The sequence below is a fragment of the Delphinus delphis genome, chromosome 14 (assembly GCF_949987515.2).
Source record: "Delphinus delphis chromosome 14, mDelDel1.2, whole genome shotgun sequence".
Taxonomy (NCBI): domain Eukaryota; kingdom Metazoa; phylum Chordata; class Mammalia; order Artiodactyla; family Delphinidae; genus Delphinus; species Delphinus delphis.
In genome coordinates, this window is record NC_082696.1 from 61,685,075 (window position 1) to 61,703,436 (window position 18,362).

An 18,362-nucleotide genomic window follows, 5' to 3' on the forward strand; every position below is an offset into this window, starting at 1 on the left:
CCACCAGGGAAGCCCCAGAAGTTCATTTTTTAAAAGATCATTATTATTATCATTTGCCACTAACTGAGGTTTGAAAATCAGTAAGTGGCACAGAATTGTCAAGGAAAGTCAGGACTCCTTTTTTAGAGATTTTAAGGTTTTGAAGGTCTATTAGACATCCAGGTAGAGCTGTTAAATAGCCTGTGGAGTGTATAAATAGACCAGAGTTTGGACAGAGCTCTGGGCTGTAGATATACAATTTGAGGCTGTCAGCATACTGATGATATTTTAAAGACATGGGACTTAGTGAGTTCCCTAAGAGAACAAGACTGAGCCCTGAAGCACTCCAGCATTAAGAGAGGACTATTCTAAGACTGTTAGGGACCCACTTCTTGATTTAGGCTATATGGCATCAGAGAAAGAAAACGGCAGATGCTGATTTCTAAAACTTGGCACATGGTTTGCTAAAATAGCAGCAGTTTGCTAATGTAATGGATCTACTTAACTACAGTCTCTTAGGTCCCTTTAAGGACATCATTGATTCCAGGGTTCATTCTTCTTTGTGTGTGTTCAGCAGTGAAAAAGGAAGAGTAGTAGAAGCAGGGAGCCAGGTCAATCAGTTTTACTGAGAAATAAAACACATATTCTTTAGTGTTAGTGCAAGCGTGATGGAAGCAAAGGAATGGGTTGGAAAGGGTAAGGACAGGGATCCCTAGAAGAATAAGACATAAAACATTTAAGAACAACTGGTTTAGGTCTATCAGCAAGAATAAACAACCATTAATTTGCATTCGGTAATAATTTTAGGCCTGAATTAAATAATAGCAAAGTAAGGTAATATATATTAACTTGTTGGTTTTGATAGAAAAATAATTGTATTTATCATAACTTTGTTGTTGACACGAAAAGTAAAAATACAATTCCCCCTAATTTAGCAAGAACACTCTTCATGAGGCATTCATGGAGTCCTTGAAACACTGAAATACTATTTAATAAAAATCTAATTCATCTTGCCTAATGCCATTCAGTACAACTGTCATTTGGTAAGGCCATCATTAATTACTCAACTGGCAGAAATAATTATTTTTAGATACTCTCCTTTTGGCAGCTCAGCAAAAAGAAAGCAAAAATTGCCTCCACAGAATAAGCAACTGGAGGTTTCTTTGTAGTCAGCATTTAAAGGTGACTTCTGATTTGTTGTTAAGACACACTCCTCTGGAAAAAGAGCATATAGCACTTTCCCCTCACCCTGTGCTTACTTTACAATTCATTCATGGAAAAATTAGAGGCTCCACAACAGCATAATTTCATCCTTGATGTGTGTTCTTATTTATTTATTTATTCAGTTAGTTAGTTAGTTAAAGAACTACACCAAAAATGGCACTAGTGCAATGGGATTTTTACTTTCCCCTTACAGAGCAAAGTTGTTGCTGATTATACAGATCTGAAAATGAAAACTCCAAGATAACAAATTTTAAGGATCCAGGACTTTAGAAGGGAAGTGTACAAGTTGTAAATTGAAATGCCTTAGAATATGTTTCAGGATATGCAAGTCTTAAGCTCCTGTGTGGGGCTGAGTTTCAATTTATAGCTAATTTTCTCTTCTTTTTTTCCATCAGTACTTGACCTGGATAGCACATACTTGCAAATGAAAGCTATAAAGTTGCCGGAGCACTGTTGTGTGTCCCCAATTCAGATGAACTGTTTCCTGATCAACCTGCCTTGGTACTTTCACTTACATAGCTCTAGATACAAAGACTTACACTAAATTGCTGGCACCCATTCTTTCTGTAGTACTTGAGAAGTCTATTCAGTTACTTTTTGGAATGTTGTGTTTCCATTTCAATGAAATTTTAAAATAATTCCCTTAACTCATATCTTAGACCACATTACATCAAATACTGCCAAGTGGGTTTAGTGTTCACAGCTGCTGTGACATCAAACTTGTAAAATAATGAACAAATAATACACATGTTCACATCAAAGAAAGGCCTAGTTTAAATAGAAAAAAAGAGTGGGGGAATTGAGCCATCTCCTGGACCTAGACAGTATCAATTCACCAAAAACGACCTCTGATGAAGCAGTGAGCATAATATTCACCTCTGAACAGCAATGTAATTTCAGAATAAAACATCATCTAAAGCATTAAATTATTTTAATTTTGTTGGGTTTATAGATTTTTTAAAGTTAATTTATAGATTTTGAAGACAAAAATTATTCATGTAATAATTATATACTATTTAGGAAACACAACAAATATAATTTGATAAAATATGGCAGAGTGAAACTGGACTACCAAAGTCCTGAAGCTATTATCCAGTGAAATTGACACACACACACACACACACACACACACACACACACACACACACACATCAAAGAAAATCTCATACCATTCTGGAAGGCATTATGGAGTGCCTAACCCTGCCATCCAAATCCAAAATAATAGAGGGGAACATGATGAATCAAAAAAAGAAAAATTCCATAAATTATCAATGATACCCCATGGTTTAGGGAGAATGAATATGTAGATAGACTGCAGGGGGTGTGTGAAAGAGGACGTGGGGAGGTAGAGGGAGAGAAAGAAAGAGAAGGAGAGGGAAGGTGGGGGAAGAGAAGGGAAGGAAAAGGAGGAAGAGAGGGAGAGAGAGAGAATACGAATACATACAGAAGTCCTTTAACATACAAAAATATCTGAAGAGCCTATTAGGGGTGGGAAATACTACCATGGCTTCAAGGTTTCGATAGATCCGTGGTAAAATCAGAAGTGATGTAGAACTTGAGGGTTGCACTACCACTTGGGAATAGGACACAGTCACCTACTAATGAAGTGAAATCTTTATATAGTTTTTTAAAAAATCTACCTAACCAGTAAGCATTTCAAGTTCTCTAACAAAAATGGTTCCCAGCCCTAGTTGTATCCATAACCATATGAAAACATATTATGAGAGAAAAGAAAGAGGGAAGGAGGGAAGGAAGGGAGGGAGGGAGGGAGGAAGGGAGGAAGGGAGGGAGGGAGGGAGGGAGAAAATCCAGCAAAAGAGAAAGAATCATGTTTGTTTATAAACTCCCTAAGAGTACCTCCTACGTTAGAAGAATTTCACAAGGACCTAGTTCAGTAGAGTAAGGGTTCAAAAGCACATTAAGAAAATAGAGAATAGATTTTTGAGCTATGGAAACATATTGAGGAACAAATCAATACCATTAATTGAACAAATAAAAGAATTGGAAAAAACAGGATCAGAAAAGTTGAGGATGAAACTCAAATAACTGCCACAGAAGAAAGTCATGAGATTATTCTGAATGCAGAGGGAAATAAAAAAGATAAAGACAGTAAAGCATTAGGAAGATAGAAAGGACAGAAAGAATACATTGCGTCATAAGTACGAGTGCTGTTGCTGCTCTTGAATGTTCAACAAATAGAACAGTCAAAATATGTTCACAGAGACAGTAGTCAAAATCTTTCTATGAAATGAAAAACTAATTTTGATATTATAAAAAGTCATACAGGCTCTACAAAAATTGATACAAAGTGGTATACACTGAGACATGTTCTAGTTTAGTTACTGAATTTCAAAAATAACAAGAAATTTTCATGCACACAGCAAGATAACAAGTTAATAAAAGATGAAAAATCAAGTTTGCCTCAGACTTTCCAAAGTGAGATTTAGTATCATAAGAAAAGAGAGCAATATCTACAAAGTTCCAAGGAGAAATATCCAAAACTATAGTCAATTTATAATTCAAGTTCAAAGGTAATTTATATTTATAAAGGCAGTAGACAGTTATTATCAGGCACAAAAGAGCACAGGGAAATCCCTTATATTCCTCTTGGAAAGCACCTTGCTGTCCCAATTCAGCAAACCAGATGATGAGTCAAAATTTAGAAATCAGGAATAGAGTATAGTAATGGAAAAATGGACTGAGAGCAATCAACAATCCCTTACTCAGCTTAATCAACGGAAGGCTTTATTCCTACAGAAAAGAATGCAAGTGTTATAAACTTGATAAATCAAAAATAAAGATAGACCATCTTAAAGCAGATAGTGGTGGAAGGAAAGAAAAAAAACATGTAAGTGCTGATTTCTCATCTTTTGTAGGGGGGAGTCATTTTGATAACATAAAATTTAAACTTGGAGGGAAAATAACAGCTCCAGCTCTAAATTGTCTATCACAATCTCTTCTTCTTAATCTAAAAGGAATATTTTAGGCATTACAGTCTTTTTTGTTTTTTAAACAAGGAAACATTTATCTGAAACTTCAGTTTCTTTTCAATTCCTTTTTATCCTAACAATTCAAGAAATATTAAATGTAATGTCTTTCAATGAAATACATAGATATGACCTCATTTTTAAATAAAATTTATTGATCTATAAATTACTTAATTTTTCAGTACACATGCTTAGAAAAAAACTGGAATGATGCTCTGTTTCATTTTCTTTCTTGAGGATGTGACACTTGGATTTTAAAAAAAATATTTATATAGTTTGTATTGATTAACTAAAAATTAAGCCTTGTGATTTTATATAAATCCTATAAAATCATCACCCAAAATGAAAAGAGGTCTATATAATACTTCTGTCTGTGTAACATGCCTCTAGGTGGTAAAACTGGTAGACATTGGTCTGGGTAATAAAACATGGAGGATATTTTTTTTCACAGAATTTTTAGGTTCAGATATCATGGCATGTGCTATTTTATATTTTACCTTAGTCTCACCTCGTGAAAATGTCTGGTAAGTGGTTTTTTCAGATTTTTTAAGGTTGAGCAAAAGCAGTCAATCTCTGTGTTTAGATGCCATAACCAGGACCATTTTGATTCTGCCAAGATTTCCAGAGTCTTTGCATCTTACTTATTATATGTAATAAATATCCACATGGTAGATCAGTAGCAAGGGTCATCTTGCTTTATTGCTTGGCTTTATCTAACTAGTACCAGTACCGAAGAGAGCCACTAATAACCTGATGGAAATTAAGAGGACAGAGAAGGAAAGCAATATTCATCTTTAATATATATGTGTAAGGTAAAGTAATGATTTTGAGATTGAAAACCCGAAAAGTAGGGCAAATATTCAAATCTCCTTCATCCTAATGGACAAATCCACTGCCTGACAGTGAGCTGTTGTATCTTGTCAGCTGCAGCAGTAACCTTTAGACTTGATGCTGAAATCAATACACCACAACAAGCTCTCTGTCAGAAGGCAAACACACATCCATCTGCCCTTCAAGAATCTTCAGTGAATATTGCATGAACTCATTTACCCCACGATCCTTATCTTTAGAACGTCTAGAAGTTGTACTTCTAAAAACTTCATAATAACTACTCTCTAAACATATTTACTTAAATTTTGCTTTTTGTTTTTGGTAGAAGAGTGATTTCTGAAAAGTGATTTTAAGACAATTGCCTTCCTGGAATCTTACTGGATATTTTCTAAATGCCTGAAATATTGTTTCTATTTAAAGTAACATTCTCCAAAATAAATGAATGAAAAGGGTAGCAGAATTCCTGCTTGTGTGTCATTGGCATCTTTGAAATTCTCTTCCTATCTTTCATTCCTGAAACAAAATTATCATTTAGGGGAACAAGTTAGTGTGTGTGCTGGCTGGGCTGGGTGGAGGAGGAAAAAAAAATATCAATTAAAATAACAATTCAATTTTAGAATATCCAAAACTCCCTGCCTTGAACAATTGCTCTTTCCCTTTTTCCTTCCTTCCTCCCTTCTTTCCTTCCTCTAACCCTCCCTTCTCTTCATTTTTTCTAATTTGTTTTGTAAACATTTACTGAACACTGTGCCCAGACATTGTGCTAAGAGCTGGGAATAAAAAGAGAATCAGCATACTCCATGCTCTTGCTTATCTCAAATCCAATTCTGGCTAAGTATTGCTGAGAGTCAAAGACTACAAGGCTTGGAGGTCTGTGATTCTGTGTTTCTGAGGTAAAGGAACACATTTTACAAATGACTGAAATGAATTTTTGATATATATATAGATGAAATATATATGTTGAGCACCTGCAATGTGTTTCAAACATATTGTACTCATTCTCTCCTCTAAGCTTTCAACCTTGCTCTTCTCTGGAATGTACCTTTATACCTTTTCCAGATAGAAGAATCCTTCATTTCCTTCAACGTGCATCTCAATCATGAAAACGTCTTTAAATTCAGGAGGCCACATTAAATTTTGCATCGATAAACAGATCATTTATAGATGGTTGACATAATTTAGCAGTTAACCTATATTGCATTCTTCGCATGTTAGTTTTATGTCCCCTGACTGGATGTGATGACCAGGAGAGAAGATTTTGTGTTCTTATAGTACTGAAGAGAATGCAATACATAGTAGGAGCTTGAGAACTACTTATTCATTGAAGTATTTGCTTTTCTAAATACATTTATAAAGAGGTGTTGGGAGTAGAGTTTTCACATTTAGAAAGAAAAACAGAACATTCAGTTAAATTTGAATTTCAGATAAAGAATGAATTTTTTTTGCATATAAGCATGTCCCAAATATTGCACAAGGCATACTTTTACTACTAGAAATTATTTGTTTATCTTAAATTCAAATTTAGCTGTGCAAACTGTATTTTATCTGGCAAACTTCACTGGAAGAAAATTTTACACTTGTGTTAGATGCTTCTGTCAGTAGATTAGAAGCACATTATATAGATATAGTCATAATATTCAAAAGCACAAATACATGGAGTAGGGTTTATTTTTTGGAGGGAGGGACTGTTTTTCTTTTATAGTGTGTGTGTATGCACTTGGGTGTATGTGTATGTGTGCACACACCTGCATATGAGCATGTGCCTGTGTGCAGAGGAAGAAGGGCACCTAGCTCTACTTTCAGGTTGTACAGCACATAGAATGGCAATAGGAAGCAATGACTCATTCACAGAGGCACATGAATATGACCCAGATATAATCAGATGCTAAAAGATTATTGCTTGAAAAGGTTAAGATCCATTATTGTAGAAAAAGACACATAAGCCTTTCATAAGCTGCATTTCATTTGAAAATAAAGATCGCTATTTCAGATTAATTTCAGTGTATTTTCTTTTCTTTAATTATTATTTGACTATTTTGCCAAATCATGGCTAAAAATGTGGGCAATTTTTTTTATTGCATTTGGACTTCGTCAAAGTGTTGGGTTCAGAGAAATGTTTTCTGCCAAGTTCCTCTATGCTCATGCCAGGTAATTTTCAATTGGTTTATAAGCCCATATGTATTTTAAATGAAAGGAATACATACATTTTAGATTCCTTTACCCTTAACTCACCCAGGTGGTTCAGAAGATATCCAATAAACCTTTGATTCATGTTATAAGAAATAGATTGCTTAAAGGTTTTGGAAGTCAAGAAGCAAGTCACCTCATTTGCAAAAAGTGGACCCAAATGTTCCAACTATACGAACGATGATAGCAAGAGTTGCATTCTCTAGAGGTTAGAATGAAGTTTTGGACTGAAACTCACTGAGGTAAATTTAGTGCTTGGTTAAATATTCAAGCCTAATATTACTATACTCTACATTTAATATCTACATGTCTTGGATCATACTAACTTCATTAACCTAAGTGATATGTATAGCCTACTACTAACCTCAAGTACTTACCATCCACATATGAAGATATTGAAAACGGTATTACATTCTTGCTCAATACTGGATTATTTTAGTATGTGAAATTGCTTTTATGGTGCATTGGAAGTCAGTGATATAGATGTAACTAGAAAGCACAAGGAACTATTTAACCCCACTGTGCACACCTGAGTCATTTTGCAGAGCATTTAATATCTAGAGTATGATTAACAACATATAATAATATTTTTTACTTTGTTTTTTTATAAATCGTATTCTAGATATGAAACTCTGTGAAAACTCAGTTGTATACAGCATTTAACAATTTTCTATATCCAAATATATTTCAAATTTTAATCCCTATTAACTACTCAGTGGAAATTCATTTTCAGCCAAGGCAACCCCCTTTTTCCCAGGGCTGGGTCAAATATTTGGGGGTGAGGGAGCTTATAGTGCCAAGGTTTCGTGGGAGGTGCTATTTATCCTTCTGCATCTGGCATCCAGGAAGAGAGCCACTATCTGCTGCTTGGTCTTCTGTCCACAAAGTTTGCTGCTGAGAGATTTCTTGTTCCTGTTTCCATGTCCCTTTGGTTCTAGTGGAGTTCTACGTTATGTCTACCACCCTAAAGGATACGGAAATCCTGATTCTCCCATGGCACTTTTGGGCGTGGAAATCTTTCATTCCTGCCCTGCATCCTGAGTTATCTGTCAATGAATCAGGACACTGGACCTGCCAACACTTATGTGCTAATATTTCCCGTTACTTTTCTTGTTTCTGCCTAGATTGAGGAAAGCGTGTGTATGTTTGTGTGTGTGTACGTCTGTACGCACGTTTTCTTTTTGTGATGATCTTTGTCAGGAAAACACAATCTAGCTCTCTTTTGATGTTTTATGATATGCTTTGTCTAAGCCAGCAGATCTCTGCATCTCTAAAAACTAAGGTTTTTGTAAATCCAAGCCAGGAAAAGCACAAACTACCAACTGGCCTAAATATTTGAGTTAGTCTGAGGATTGCACAGTAGTGAGAAAAGAAGCGTTATTCTGAGAAGCAAAATATCTCAACAGCTCTAACCTTCACTTTTAGAAGGAATTCATTCCCATTATTTAGTAATCTATAAAAACTATGTAGAGAATGCTTTAGCAGTAAAACAGTACTACAACTATGGACTTAAAAATCTATAAATCCAAGGTCATAGAAAAAAGGTTTGAATGATTCTTATTCCAAAATGTAAAAAAAATTAAAAACATTACTATAGAGTTACTTTGAAATTAGCCTAAGACTTAGTAGATGTTGGTGGTGGCAGTCTGCTCTGGATGAGTGGGGTGGGGATGGTTCAGTTTGTCATGCTCAGACTTATACTCCATAGAATGACTTCTGATTATTCAGGAAGGAAAATAGATTATCCTGATGCCTACTACAAAGACTGGAAATAAATCTGAGAATTAAAGAGAAGATGGGACACATTCAAGATTAAGAAAATTAGGAAAGTATCTGTTTAAAATATATTATGTGGATTTAATGGGCTTTATAACTCAGGGTCTTTTTAGTTAGGAGAGATTTAGGACTGTTCACTTTTAGGTTCCAAGTTGCATCCATAGATACAGACTCAAATACCTTCAGGATCCAGACAAGTGACTTAAATGTGAATAGGACCTAATTTTAATCCCACAGGAGTTCATGGGCACTGGAAATGTACTTTTTGTTCTGTGAAAAGATTCACTATTCATGCCAAACAAAACATGTCTGCAGGTAACACTGGTGACTTTCAGGTCATTGTCAAAGCCACCATACATCTTGAAAATGATTTGGAAGAATTTGCAAATGAATTATGAAATAATTGGAGTGTTTTATAAATTATAATATCTAGACATGAAATTTTAAGAAGGAAATTCCAAATCTATTAATTTCATTATTATTAAAAAAAAATACTTTCGTGCTCCGCCTCCCCACTTTGAGAGTCTGCAACACTTTCCTTACAGTCCTCCATTTATCTTTTCAAAAAAGTCAATAGCACTAGACTGTTATAAAGCAGGAATTATTAATTTTTTAAAATGTGATTCTCACTCTATGAAATTAGTGATGATATTAAGCTGGAGGGTCGACTAGAATAAAGTGGGAAAACTGTTTAAACCTATGTTAATAGATGGTGAGATACTGAAACACTTATCATAGCTAACATTGCTTGGTTTTCTGACAAATTTGGATGTACAGGTTTCATAGTCACCTTCCTACCATTGCTATTCCTATTGTATATCATTGGAAGCGAGTTTTAAAATGATCCGTCTTATTTCTACAGATCGTTACATTTTCCACATTGCACTTTAATATGTTTTCTCATTTGAGCTACTCAACCGTATCTTATCATTACTTGCACTTTATGTATGAGGAAACTGAGGTTCTTAGGAAGTTAACTGATTTCCTTAAATTCAGCCATCTGATCAAGAGTAGGAAGAAAACACAAATATGAGTTTTTTCTACTTTAGACTCTGGATGTTTTCAAACATGCCTTGTGACTGTAGTGGAAATGTAGTTGTATTATACTGTCTTTCTTAGAAATATTTTTTTCAGCTTTTTTATTTCACTGGTTTTTCCCAGATATCTGTAAAGGAGACATGATTTGCCTCGTTGGAAAGAGAAATTTAGGAAATTTAAGTTACTAGAAATCAGGCAGTGATTAGGCCAGACTCGACAGAAAATGGTTTCCTGGCTCCTGTCTGGAAGTTTCCTTATCTGTTCTAGCTTGAGCTTGCAAGAAAGCAAGAGCTCTTTATTTAGCTTGATATAATTATTCTGAGTTCTTTCACCCATGGACTAAATGGCTCTGTAGTTTACATGCTCTTTTACTTACAGTTTATGGTTTTAATTATAGCTTTCATCACTTCCTTTGACTTTTTAACCACCTGTCATTCCTTTGCAAGATTCTTTCTTTCCCATTGGCCGTTGACGGCAATGTTGCAGATACTTTAGCTCAGTGTTCTTGTTCCGTTTATGTTAATGAGGAATCTTACACTTCTAACATGATATTTAGGATGGAATTCAGTGAAGTTAATCATATTCCCTGCATAATGTAATTCTGAACTCCCTGATATGAAAATAGCATTAGTATTTTCTATAATTTTATGTTTGCTCTCTCATTACTTTTGAGGTTCAAACAGATTTAGTTTAGATGACCTGAAGTTCAAGGTTTTCCTAAGTGAACTGAATGAATTACCTCTGCTCTCCACTTAGCAATGATGTTCATAAACTGACAATGAAGTGCGATGACAGTCTCCTAAGGGTAGGAAACCAGGCACGATGCTTGTCAACACCATTACACATTCCTTGATTTGTTTGTATTTTTTCACTGGTTCTTTGTTCATGAAAGTCATATCACAAACTAATCCTATAGGATCTTGAGGTCAGCGAGGATTTTATTAGCTTTTCTCACATTTCAAGTTTTTGACGAGAAAACATAAAAAGAAGGAAATACAACTATTTCTTAAGCAGAAAGAGTCTTTTTCTTTATGTACCACCTATGTATTCATGTGGAATTGGAAATATTGATTTTTGAAAACAGTGATGGAATTTTTTTTCTAGGCTTCTCTGTGGGTCCATGGTGTAACAGAACAAAGACACCAGAATCAGCCATAGATTTGTCTAGTGGATATACTCCTACCTCGACAAACTACCTAACCTCTCTTAGTTTCATCTGAGAGACCGGGACATTCATACCTATCTGACAAGTGTTGCCATGAAGATCAAATGTGATAATGTACATTGCAGCTCCTCAATGAAATTAGTGGTTATTCCTGATAAGATTTGCATTTATACTTGTCAGTGGCTATTTAAACTAACTTATCCAAAATTTACAAAGCCCCAGAATATTCAAGAAGGGAAGTACTCTTAAAGTGTCTAAATTATCTCACATTATTCTCACTCCCGGCCAAACCAGCCTGACAATAGAGCAAAGTCATCATAACAAAATACCCCACTCTCTGAGTCTCTGAAACCTGAGCCATTTACATCTTTCCATTCTGGTTCAGGTAGGGCAGCAGAGTATTTCATGGCCTCTGCAAAGGTCACAATTTACATTTTCTTCTATCACAGCCATGTCTTGTCTGCCACTTCTGGGTGACATTTCATCACCATCATGATAGCCTCTGTCACTCCTGAGGTTGACCTCCAGACTCTCAAACAATCAGGCCATCCAGGTGAACTTCCATTGTTTCTAATAATGTTGGGATTTTATGTAGATAGATACTGAGCTCAAGTAGTAGAATATATCCTCCCTACATCCAACCCCACCCCAAAGAATTATGCTGTAGTCCATTACTAGTCCACAAAATAGAACTGAATTTTTTTCTTATTTTCTTAAACTGACATAAAGTGACAAAGTTCTTTTATTTCACCTACTTCTGTTACAGCTCTTTTTCTCTGTAGGACCCCAGAGATAAATAAAAAAAAAAAAAACCTGATGTGCATCATTACTAAAATAAACATTCCTCTTTGTGCCAGCCCTCATCTACTGTTCATACTTGTGAAGCCCAACTCTATTTGTCCTCTGGCTAACTTCCTTCTTTATGGGTTAATAATGTCTTGAAAATTGGGCAGCAGTAATCTCCAATCAAAATACAGTCAATGATCTCATAAATAGAAGAATGCTCACTGGTCTCCTTCACAATCCATGTCCTTCTCCCCCAACACATTTTCAGATTTGGATAAATTCTCCAAGGTGCAAATTATGGGTTCGCCTTACATTATTATGGCTACTTAAGATATGTGAGGATGCCAGTCTTTGTCATATAAATGTGGACAAAACTTATCAGAAGTACTGCAGCTCAATGTAGATTTGCATTATTGACTAAAGTGATAAGCGTCCATTATAGCAGACCTATTATTAGTTCCAGTCCTGTTTTTGCAATTCTATTCTTGATTTTAGTTTTATTCATCTGGTCTTGAATTACAAATGAATCACATTTCCCAGACTACTAAATTCTTATTCAAAATATTTATCAGCTATCATCAGAAGAGATGGCAGATTAAGCTAATTTTAAATGTACTTTTTTTTTTTTTTTAACGTAGGCTGAAAGTATTTTCTAACTTCTGAGGCTCAGCTGGAGAGGTTTTATGTTTTGCTGTTCATATCACACACTTGTAACTATAGCTGTGGAATTTTAACAGTTGGGTCAGACCTACCTGCAGTCTAAGGGATTTTGCATGGACCCATCACTTATTAGAGAACATCAAAGGGTTTCTGAGGAAGCAAAAGCATTTTCTTCCTAAGTAGAATTGAATTGCTGGTCTATTCAGGGGAATCTCTTTGCATTAAAGTAGTTATGTTACTTCATAATCACCCATGAATTACTGAAAACATCTTTGAAAGATTTGAAATGTGGGGTTCTTTACTATCACCTGGTTCACTACGTTGAAATGAAAGATAGGCTTAGATAAGAGATCTTATTTTCAAAGATAGGCTTAGATAAGAGATCTTATTTTCTTTTTAAATAACTGTGTCTTTTCCATTAGATTATTTTCTCTATGGTTGTCCCACTGAGCTGTAAATTATTTCCATTATTTTATCATGAGTTTCGTTTCTGTCATCCTGGTAACAAAGCATAATTGCCTTTTTAATATTTATGTATTTTACTCAAATGATTCTTTTTAACTAAAGGAAAAATAAACTCCAACAGTTGAAGGGCATGCCAATTCTAATCTCTGTAAAACTTCTTTTTCTTTCCTTTGTTTTTTGGCCTTTCTCTTGCATTAGTTCTATAATATGAACTTCAGCACAGACATTAACATAATTTTTAAAATATTTATATAAAAATTGTATGCTCAACAGTAAAACTATACATATTTATTAAATGTAAATGTGATGATTATATGCTCCAAATTATATTAAATATCATTGCTAGTAAGTTAGTCATTCTCATTAAGACATACAAATTATTTTGAAGAAAGCTTATTCTGACCCCTTATTATTATCTATTACCCTGCTGCAGTGCTCAAATAATGATCACATTTTTTATAATGGAAAGCTCATTTTAAAGAGGTTTGTCAGTCATTTAAGCTGGGCAAAAAAACTATCAGTTTGCACAAATTTAAAACCAGTTACATTAAGACACCACTTTTTTCTTCAATAATATGTTATTTCAATACCTAAATATAATTTGGGGAATTATATGTAAATATGCTGGGAATATACAGTAAGTGGTGAGATGGCACATTGTCTTCTTGTTCAATGGCTATCATAATTTGGAAAAAGAAAAAAAATTGCAGGAAATCTAGTACTTAATTTGGAAATAAACAGATTGTGAAAACAGATTTTAGTTTTCAAGAAGGAAACTATTACATGAGCTAGAGAAATAAAAAACTTTCTAAAATTTTATAAAACAGCATCATCCTAATCTCTGACTGCAAACTCAGTGCATATCAATTTATAAATGTTTTGGAGTCAAAGATTATTTTAAAAAATACTTGTAAACTAGTGCTGCAGAGAAAATAAAGAAAATTTAAAAATATATCCTGCCAGAAAAAAAATTAAATAACACCACTGATAAATTGTTACAAGTTTGAAAATGGCCAATTCCTATGGCTTACACATCAATTTTAGGGGGAACATTGGAAAAGTTACTACCATCTTTGATTCTAGTCTACTGCATTGTATAGAAAGCTGGTAAACATGCAACACATCACAAAATTTATGTAATAAAATTTAAGTTTGGCAGTTATTTTTAAGGTGGTTTTACAAGATTAAACTACAATTTCTTCAAATTATGGCTTCTATCTTTTAATCTAATCTTAGGTGATTTGTAAGTGACTGGAATTTTTGATAGCTTTGAACTAATATGAATTACAAATTCTGGTTCTATTCACAAAACAATGTTACTTTAAAGACTGAAAAATTTTTTTTCTAATGGACTATTTTTTGGAGCAGTTTTAAGTACACAGCAAAATTGAGAAAGTACAGAGATTTCTTATATAGTATAGCCCCTGCCCCATCATATGCATAGCCTTCCTCATTATCAACATCCCCCACCAGAGTGGTCCATTTGTTACAACTGATGAACCTGCACTGACACATCATTATCACCCAGAGGCCATAGTTTACATTACGGTTCACTCTTTGTGTTATATATTCTTTGGGCTTGGACAAATGCATAAAGATGTGTATCCACCATTATAGAAGCATACAGAGTATTTCACTGCTTAAAAATCCTCTGTGCTCTGCCTATTCATCCCTTCCCCCAATCCCTGGCAACCACTGATTTTTTTTTTTTTTTTTTTTTTACTATCTCCACAGTTTTGCCTTTTCCAGAATGTCATATAGTTGGAATCATACAGTATGTAGCCTTTTTAGATTGACTTCTCTCATTTAGTTATATGCATGTAAGTTTCATCCATGTCTTTTCATGGGTTGATAATTCATTTCTTTTTAGTGCCAGATAATGTTCTATTGACTGGATATAGCACAGTTTATTATCCATTTACTACTGAATGGCATCTTGGATACTTCCAAGTTTTGTCAATCATGAATAAAGCTGCTACAAGCTATTCACAAAAGCCAAATATGGATGCAACCCAAGTTTCCATCAGTAGATGAATGGATCAACAAAATGTTGTGTACACATACAATGGAATATTATTTAGCCTTAAAAAGGAATGAAATTCTGACACAACTTTGAGGACATCATGCCAAGTAAAATAAACCAGTCAGAAAAGACATACACTGTATGATTCCATTTATATGACGTTTCTAGAGTAATCAAACTCACAGACTTACGTGCTTAGAAAGTGGAATGGTGGTTTCCATAAGACGGGGGGCGGGGGGGAGGAATGGGGAGCTATTTGTTCAGTGGGTACAGATTTTCAGTTTGGGAAGAAGAAAAAAGTTCTGGAGATTGATGGTAGTGATCATCACATTGGTGTGAATGTCCTCATGTCAGTGGCTATACATATGAAAATGGTTAACGTGGTGAATATTATGTCATGTATATTTTATCACAATAAACATTTTTAAACCTGTTAAAAAATAATAAAGCTGCTACAAATATCTGTGTACAGGTTTTTGTATTGATAATACTGTTTCACCTCCTCTGAGTAAATATCAAGGAGTGAAACTGCTGGACCGTGTTGTAAGAGTATGTTTAGTTTTTTAGGATACCACCAAACTGTCTTTCAAAGCGGCTGTACCACTTCCATTCCCACCGGCAATATATGAGAATTCGTGTTGCCCCCATATCCTTGTCAGTATTTGGTGCTGTCAATGTTATGGATTTTGGCCATTCTAAAGGTATACAGTGGTATTTCATTGCTTTATTATAATATGCATTTTCTTAATATAGACGACTTGCGACATTTTTTATATATACTTATTTGGGATATCTATATCTTCTTCGATGAGGAATCTGTTAAGGTCTTTGGCCCATTTTTTAAATGGGTTTTTTGTGATCTTGCTGAGTTTTCAGAGTTCTTTGTATATTTTGGATACCTCCTTTATCAAAGATAACTTTTGCAGTATTTTCTCCAAGTCTGTGGCTTGTCTTTTTCATTCTCTTGACATTGTCTTATGCAGAACAGAAATTTCTAATTTTACTGAAGTCCTGCTTATTAATTCTTTCTTTCATGGATTGTGCCTTTGGTATTCCATCTAAAAAGTAATGACCAAATCCAAGGTCATCTAGATTATCTCCTATGTTATCTTCTGGAAGCTATATAATTTTTGTACTCTGTGTTTTATTTATTCATCTTGAGTTAATTTTTGTGAAGGGTGTAAGGTTTATGCCTGTATTCATTATTTTGCATGTGGAAGCCCAGTTATTCCAGCACCATGTTTTGAAGCCTATCTTTTCTCCATTGTATTACCTTTCTCCTTTGTAGACTGCAATTTATTAGAATAAGTTTCTGATATATTTATGTGGCAGAGATAACACTATGTGTCCACAAAACTTGAGCATTTAAGAGAGACAACATATTTGAGTTTTAATCATAGGAATGTGGGCACAAGTGATGCTTACTGCTTGTCATCTCCCACAATCTTCCATTTCTTCTCTATCCCAATTCATGCATCTATCTAGCAGCAATAGATCCCTGGTTAGCATTTAGAGGAGGGCTGCCTAGGACAGTTGTCTGACCTGCCTTAGAATATGGTAAAAATGATAATTAAATTTCTATTGTGTTAAACCACTGAAACCATCAAATATCGCAGCTACTATTACTTACTCTGAAAAATACAGTGCAATATAATACACTAATAATTTCTCTAAGACTCCAAAAACCAGAAATTGCTTTAAAAATCAGGTGTTTCATTGGGTTAATAATGGGTTAAAAATTATAGCTTTTAAAAATTACAATTTATTTTTCTTATTTAAATAATAATGGTGTTTTAATAGCATTAAGTGTACGTCTATAAAATCTAAGTGTCACTGAGAATATCCAGCACTGATTACCTCTAGATTTTTGGACAGTACTCTGCTTTGTTTTTGATACATAATCTTCAGCATTATCATTATGACCACTTCTTCAAACTCTAATCACCTTTACAAACCACTGTTTTGGTAATCAAAGCAAGAATAAAATAGGTCTTTTGCCTGGCTAGAATAGCTTTCACTCCACTTAAACTTTTATGTAATACTCACGTAGATATAGGACAAATGATGGTGGAAATACATGTACAAGTAATTAAATACAGAGAATATATTATTCAGGTTAAGTATATCTTCAATGATTTTCTGCCTCATTAAACTATCAATTACTGTAAGAGTAGTGTTGAAGTGTCTAACTGTAATAGTGGAGTTGCCCATTTCCCTTTGCTGTTGTATCTGTGTTTGCCACACATATCTTGACACTGTTTTGATTCATACATGTTTGAATTATTAGATCTTCTTGGAGAATTGACTCTTTTTCATTACATAATGTTCTTCTTTATGCTTGAATTGCTTTTCTTCTGAAGTCTGCTTTGTCTGAAATTAATATACCTAACTCCAGCTTTTTCTGGTAAGTATTCGCATCATATATATTTTTATATCCCCTTTTAATCTGAGTCTTTATATTTAAAATGGCTTTCTTGTATACAACATAGAGTTGGCTCTATTTTTTATCCATTCTGACAATCTCTGTCTTTGAATTAGTGTATTTAGATCTTTCATATTTTAAGTGATCCTTTATATAGTTGGATTAATATCTATCATGTTTGTAACAGTTTTCTGCCTGTTGTATTTATATTTTTCCTTCTCTTTGTCTCTTCTGGTTTTAATTGAGAATTTCATATTCCAGTTATCTCCTCTCTTAGCATATCAGTTATACTTTTCAAAACTTTTAGTGGTTGCTCTACAGTTTCTAATATATATTTTTAATTAATCCAAGTCAATGTTCAAATAACACTATACCATTTTACATGTAGGCTGCATTTATAATAGAGCATCCCCAATTCCTACTTCTTGTCCCTTAAGGTATCACTATTATTTATTTCACTTAGATATTATGGTTACTGAATACATGAGTATATTGTTACTATTATTAGCTTAAATAGTTACATTTAGATCATTAAAGAATAAGTAAAAGATTTTATTTTACTTCACTTATTCTTTTCCTATGTTCTTTATGTAAATGCTAGTTTCTGACCTATATCATTTTCTTTCTCCTTAATACTGTATTTTAACAGTTCTTTCAGGCAGTTCTCAGCTCAATTAATTCCTCAGATTTTGTTTACCTGAGAAAGTCTTTACTTCTACCTCTCTTAAGGATGATTTCACTGAATATAGAATTCCAGGTTGATGTTTGTTTTTTTTTCTTTTACTTCTTTAAATATTTCACTTTACTCTCTTTTCTATT